This window comes from Convolutriloba macropyga, chromosome 4 (assembly GCF_964194025.1).
Source record: "Convolutriloba macropyga chromosome 4, txConMacr16.3, whole genome shotgun sequence".
Classification (NCBI taxonomy): domain Eukaryota; kingdom Metazoa; phylum Xenacoelomorpha; order Acoela; family Convolutidae; genus Convolutriloba; species Convolutriloba macropyga.
In genome coordinates, this window is record NC_134471.1 from 81,774,779 (window position 1) to 81,781,832 (window position 7,054).

General features: G+C 33.4%; 1 long non-coding RNA gene across 1 annotated transcript; it reads right to left on the reverse strand.

Moving 5' to 3' along the window:
• Positions 1–3,170: 3,170 nt before the first annotated feature.
• On the reverse strand, positions 3,171–4,314 carry LOC142338716 (uncharacterized). Its single transcript, XR_012759005.1, has 2 exons — positions 4,135–4,314; positions 3,171–3,554 (listed from the first exon to the last, which is right to left on the reverse strand). It is a non-coding gene; the product is annotated as an uncharacterized LOC142338716 (long non-coding RNA).
• Positions 4,315–7,054: the final 2,740 nt, after the last annotated feature.

The window sequence follows — 7,054 nt, forward strand, 5'->3', positions numbered from 1 at the left end:
GTACACAGAAAAAAGGAAGCCAAAGAACTCATACACAAACCCCATCTGAAATGCGTGTTTTCATGTATGATCACAGAATGAGAGTAAATGCCCTTTGAAATGCAACTGTTGATATATGAATTCATATTGTTTTGTCAGGCTTTTCATGGCTATATGAGAGAAGGAGATGGACGATGGTATATGTATCTTGAGAAGGGTGAGACTATGAACATGGATATATTCTGAGAAGTTCGCCCCACAGACGAAGACTTGTTTTGTTGTGTGAGAACGGACATTGCAGTAACTGACAATAGCTGTGAGAGTGAAGTGATGATTGTTTGCGAGTTGTTCTTTTAAATAATTATTACTCTTAGAGGTTGTACAAACTTAATACACTCTAAAACTCTCTCGTGTGAAATCACATGACTTTTTCTCGTGTGATGAAAAATTACACGGTTTTTCATGTCAAAGAATGTATGAGGAAAATTTGCAACATTTAAAAAAAATTTTCTCGTCCCACTTTGCTTTAGAACACAAATCTGTTCCTTGAATGATAATTTCAAGCTACATTGGGGTTTTTCCAGTGATTAGAACCAAAGATATTACGCAAAAACAAAAAAGTGGGCCACCCAAATTCATATCACATAAAAGTTGTTTGCAGCGCTCATTTTTAGTGACTGACAACTCCACTTCGTAATTTCAGTAGCTTGAGAGTTTGTTTTGCGCATAAAAGATTTCAGAGCTGGAGAATAAAACAGAATCTAACAAGTTACCGTCCTTACTGTTTTGTGAGGTTTGTACCATTTTCAGTTTGTTTTTGTCATTTAAAAAGAGAAAATGGTAAACTCAAAGGACTCTACCTGAGTTGTTTTAATTGGAATTTTATGCCGTAGTCACTAAACGCCCATAAATGTCTCCATTTCGGAACGATTTCTTTGAGAGCGCAGTTTATTCGTTTTTTTCTATGAAATGTGCTGTAATGAATCAGCATGAGGGCTGCTGTGGAACTAGTTTAAGGTATTTTCTGTGCACATGATTTTTAGTGCGAGACCACATGAAAAACCATGCGTCGGCATGTAATTTTTCCTGAAAAAAGTGACGCACGATAAATCTGGATTTTACATAGTTTTTCATGTAAATTTACAAGAATTTCTCGGGTTGGGCATCACGATTTTTTGTGTGATTTTCATGATTTTTCATGTGATTTTTCATGTAAAATCACACGAATTTCTTGCTTTTTCACATGAGCTAAATTCTTAGAAGAGAAACGCATAAACGGATCAAAAACGATTACATTCAAGATATCTACCAATTGATGTCAACATGCTATACCGTATTCTATTCTTCTCAGTTGCTTTTCTCGGGACTTTCCCAAAATGCCAAAATGCCCCCCCCCCAGCTTAGTGGTCATATAACATAGCCCCCATCATGTTAATTATAGCTTAATGGGGACTATATTTTCGGGGGTGGGCTATAATGAAAAAGGTCCATTTTCTCCCATGAAAAAGCAGAACAATCGTTTACGATCTCTTTGAATTTGCACAAATGCAATGAACAGCTTCTTTCTATTCCGACATGGACTGAAACAAAAATTAACATTCAATTTTCCCGATATCATATTTGATCCTTGTATAAGTTACATGAGAACTGACAACCAGGGAAATTAACTATTTACTACCATTTAACCAAATTTGTCGCAGAATATAATTGCCTTCTCGCAACTACAGGTTTAAATTAACTGAGATGAAGTAGAGCTTTAAAATTGGGTCCAGATCAAGTCGAAAAGAAAATTGGTGTTGAACTAAATATTTTCATGAAATATTTGGCTGAAGCAAGCTTTTTGGCGTATTTGGTCCTTTAATAAGCCGAGGCTTGAAACTGGGCCTACCCGCAACGAGTTTCAAGTTGTGATCAGTACTTCTCCATTGAAATACAGTTGTTAGTTTGACAGTTCGGAACTAATCACGTCTAATTTCAAGTATTAAAACATGTGAAGACGTGTCAAAACTTATTCAAGATCTGACAAGTCTAAGTGAAGTTTTTGTCAAGCCTTGAGAAGTCTTGGGTCAACTCTTTCCTATTGCACAGTTATAAGTAAAGTATACTTTTTAGAAGACATTATTTAGAAATAAAGCATTTCAAAATTAGCTGAAATTTATCAATTTTTTTAACAAGAAATTTGTTAAATTGGCCGACCTATCTTTGAATTGAGCATTTATCAACTTAAAGGGACCCTTTTAATCATTCAGAAACCAATTGTCTACGAGCTTACAGGAATGGTGATGACTGATAATTTGGAGTGACAGAAGTTTTAATTGCAATCTATCAGTTGAACATTGTGGAAATGCTCGCTTTTTCTTATGCTTCTTTTTTCACTTTGGAGAGTTTTGAAAGCACTCAATTGCAAGTGTTGGCATTTTTTTGTCACAAAACGAAAAAAAACTAACAATGAAAAATGTGCTCAAGAATTGGCTCAAGACATCTGTATTTTATTTTATCAACCAGAAATAGAAAATTAATTACCCAATGAGCCCATTTCATAATTTTAGACGATTTTCTTTTTAATAATTCAACATTTATCTTCAGTATTTGATTAGAAAGAAGTTGAGACTTATTCGCGAGGCATTTATCTCAAACAACACAGCCTGTGCAGTTATGAAAATGCTATTTTTTTAAATCCACAATTAGTCTTGCGAGAAAATTTTTATAGAATTTACAAAAATTAGTTTTAATTGATGAATTGTAATTGTCACAGAAAACAAATACTGCCCCGGGGAAGACAGTGATTGTGTAGACTCTTTTGTAGCCCACACACACATACACACACACACAGACTCTCTTTTTATCACTTTCTCTCTCTCTCTTTCTCTCTTTCTCTCTCTTTGTCTCTCTCGTTCTTTCTATCTCTCTCTTTATCTCTCTCTCTCTCTCTCTCTCTCTCTCTCTCTCTCTCTCTCTCTCTCTCTCTCTCTCTCTCTCTCTCTCTCTCTCTCTCTCTCTCTCTCTCTCTCTCTCTCTCTCTCTCTCTCTCTCTTGAAGCCTCAATCTTAAAAAAAATTATCTCTAAAAATATCTCGAAAGCATTTTTCGGAAGTGAAGGCGTTCGTAATAATTAAATCAGATCCTTTTCCAAAGCGTATAGACAGGGACTATTGTTTTCTCATGGTCCTACGATTGTCTCTTCTCTACAATTGAAATGAATAATGTTAATTAACTGGACAAAAGATAATTCCATAAGCAGGTTAATAAAATTTAATAAAATCAGCAATTTTCTATTTACATCTACTCAGAAATAATAGTTTGTTTTCATATCAGCGGTTGAACAGATGTTTATTACATAGGCAAATGCGTACATTCATATAATTCACAGTAGTAGCCTGGCGGGCAATACCAGTCCCCAGCGCAATAAGCACCTCTCTTCGCCCATTGTCTCTCGAATAGTGCTCCAGGGTACCCCCTTTCAGCTGGCCACTGGTCCATTTCTCGTCTCCTCCAAGGTGCATCGGCCTGCACCATCACCACCACAATCAAAAGAAGCAGAAAGGCACTTTGACGAAGCATGTTGTTGTTTAGTTCTAAAATCAAATAGGAACATTACAAAAAAGGCCTCCATAGAAGCAAATTAAGGCTCCCCCCATTCGACTGTTTGACCAACAAATTAAACAAAATGTTGTTACAATTATAGATGATAACTTTTGCCGTTCAATTTCAAACAATCAGAAAATATAATGAAAAAAAAAACGCGCAAAAACCATACCCGTCCAAAATTTTGATGACAGAGAAGCTTAAATTTAAAACCGTGAGCTGGAAAAACATTTTGGTTATTTAAACATAGTTTGGTTAATTTGATAAGAAAATTTTTCAATGAGACTGCTGAATATTCGAATTAAAGTTATGTAATAAAATCCAAGAAACTAACCGACAGAAATTGCTGTGAAAATACTGTGTATGAGCCGCTTTTGAATTTTTTATTCTTGATTCGTGCCGTTCGTTTTCAAAGTTATAAAAAAAAATTTCAGCTATCCAAGTTTTTTCAGATTTGAATTACTTGAATCAGCGCCTATATTTCAGTAAAAAAAACAATTCAAAACATGTATAACTTTTTAAAGAGAAAACTCGTATTTTAAAGAGAGTTCTATTTCTACAGAAACTTACGAGATGCGTGTTATAAGCAGCTAAGTGAACGTCTGTTGTATGCAAACGAATTATTTAAAAATGAATTTTTTCTGTTGCTGTTCTAATTTATACCCAAATTTTTACTCGCGTGATTGATGCTGTTCATTCATTGGCTAATTTCAGTTCGCTAAATCTAAAAAAAAGCTGAGCAGATTTAAAAAGGAGTGAACTGACTGACGATTAAAATTGAAGTGACTCAGAGAACAAAATGTTAGATTGTCTACTTTTTACGGTACTCTCTTACACATACAGAGACAGAAAGCATTTCTGAACTGAATAATTTTCTTGACCATAACGCTTTTTGTATAGCTAGTTTAAGTTGTAAAACAGATATAAATTACTATTTTGATAATCAAGAGTAATTAGCTCAGGTAAGTTGTAAAAATTTTGCACACCACAGAAGTAAATAAGCAGTTTTTCTTGTAGTTATTGCCATAAATATTAGCAAAGTTTAATATTCTGCATGTTTATGATCGTTCATTTCACGTTGCAAGGGGAGTCTGCATTCACTTATTTTGCAAACTCGGCTCAGACATTTTTGACTGGCAAAACAAAAAATAATATGTAGCGAAGTACATAGAACTTTTTCTGTAGTAATTTATTTTTTTCTGTTGTAATTATATGTAAAACAGATATACTAGTAAAAGAGAAAATGCATTTTAGAAGTGTATAAAGTTTTATTTTCAAGTTTATTCAGTTCAAAAATTGACAGTTTGGTCTGCAGAGAATGACATACTGGCTATTGTTGGTAATATTTGTACTATACTCCATCTCACTCAACTTGTTTTTCTAGTTCTTCTAAACAATTCTCCGACTCTTATTATTATTAATAAAAGAATTCGGAGCCCTTTGATCTATTCAGTACAGAAAACAGCTGAAACTCCAGAAGGCCGTCTTAATTAAACATGCAATTTTTAGAAAAAAAAACGGGTAAACTTTTTTAGAAATCGACCAGATTGAAGTAATTGAAAAAGATTGAATTGAAATCAAAATCGACATGGCCACTGAAAACTCTGAAAAAAATTGTCAACTAAGGTACTAGAAAAAGGGTCATTTAAAATTTACTATGCAAATGACTTGATGAATTTTGCCAGAAAATAATAAAAAAAATTTTATATAATGTGATCACTTTTTCCTTAAAAATCCAAAAAATTATAACTAAAATTACAAAAACTTACTTTCTGTGATCAGAGATGATAAGAAATGGTGCCGCTAAAAGTTCACACTGAATTTCAACCCAATAAAATGCGAATGTCTTTTATTTATGTTTGAAAGCTCAGAAAAAAAGAACACCTTGGTCAGTATTATTATCACTGATAGTTCAAGTTTCCACAGATGATAATAGCAGTGTTCTCAGGAAAAAAATTTCAAACTTTAAGTTTCCTGATTTTGCCGAGATAGTCTAACATGAATGTTAACTCCACACATTCGCGAATAGTTATCTTGTGGCTGTCGTACTTACTCGAGCTAGCTAGTTCAATTCTTGAAAGAAAATTAAGTAATTCAGGCAGATTTTGAAAGTGTAACAATAAAAAATTGAAATATCTGACACGAATTTTTCAGCGTTTGTTTTTCAATTTTATATCAACTTAAGTTTTCTATAAAAATGAAAGAAATAGATTTAAAAACGTAGAAACTAATTTGGCTCAGTTGGAGTCTGAGCAAATACGTTTTCACTCATATCCTGGTTGTTGTAATGAGAAAAAGCACCTAGTTCAGCATTATGCATTCTTTTCAAGAACTGAAAATTACTTTATGGTACCAGCTTGACTTGAACGCAGCTTGATTTGCAGCACAACATGGAATAACTTTAAAAAATTGATTTTGTTTTTTACTGTAAATTCGGACTGGCATATCGACGATTTGACATTCGAAGCACAAAATTTTCTAAGTTACTGATTTTTTGCCTTTACTTTGAAGGGTTTTTCCTTTACAAAATTTAGCACTAACGCTTCATCTTATTCGCTCAATTGCTAGTGTAACAAGAAGACAACACTCTTAGAACAAAGTTAGAAAAAAGTAGGAATTCAGCTATGTAGCTATTTTGCCACGCTAGGTACACGAGTCGCCTCTTCTTAGTAACCATACAATGACACTTAGGTTTTTTTAATTAATTCTGTAAGGCATCACACATATATGATTCCGCGTCATCACTTTGTGATCCTCCAAAAGATCCTGAACTGCAGTATCATTTGAGAAGTTGTGAACTAAAGAATGAAGTAAAGCCAAATAGATAAATATAGTTTCGATAATCTCTGAAGCCAGTTAATATCAATAAAAAACATTGAAAGATTTTTTTGCAGATAACTTCAAATTCGTTTGTTGAATATGTTCAAATTGCGATGTTAATCTTTCAGCGCACACGATGAATAAAATGCAGATTGCAAAAGTGATACAATAATTTAATATGCCCTCTGACTAGATTATAACAAAAATTTGTGGCATCAGCCAATGCTGATTTCTATCAATATTTTTCAGTTTCGATAGAAAATAAAAATAATACAGATTTTAAGCTTTGAAAATTTTTGTATGATCTCTGTATGATTTCTAAGAAATCAAATGTGATCTTTGTATGGCTACTAAGAGCTCATACAAATCATAAAGGACCTAGTATGACTACTAAGAATTTTGTATGATGAGCAACCCGGGTAGCTATCATTCCAGATCAAAAAACAATTTGCAAGACTTGTTGATATAGTACTTACCGGGCTTTATTCTTCCATAGGTAACCAACAGTTTGTGTAAAGCTTGGCAGATTACAAACTTTGTACAATTCATTTTTTATCAGTGCGTCAGCATAGTTTTTTTCCGATCACGGAAAGAGTAATGCAAAAATGTTACCGGTTAGCTGAGAATACAAGATGGCAGTTAGCTGAGAAAACAAGTTTTCAAGAATTCA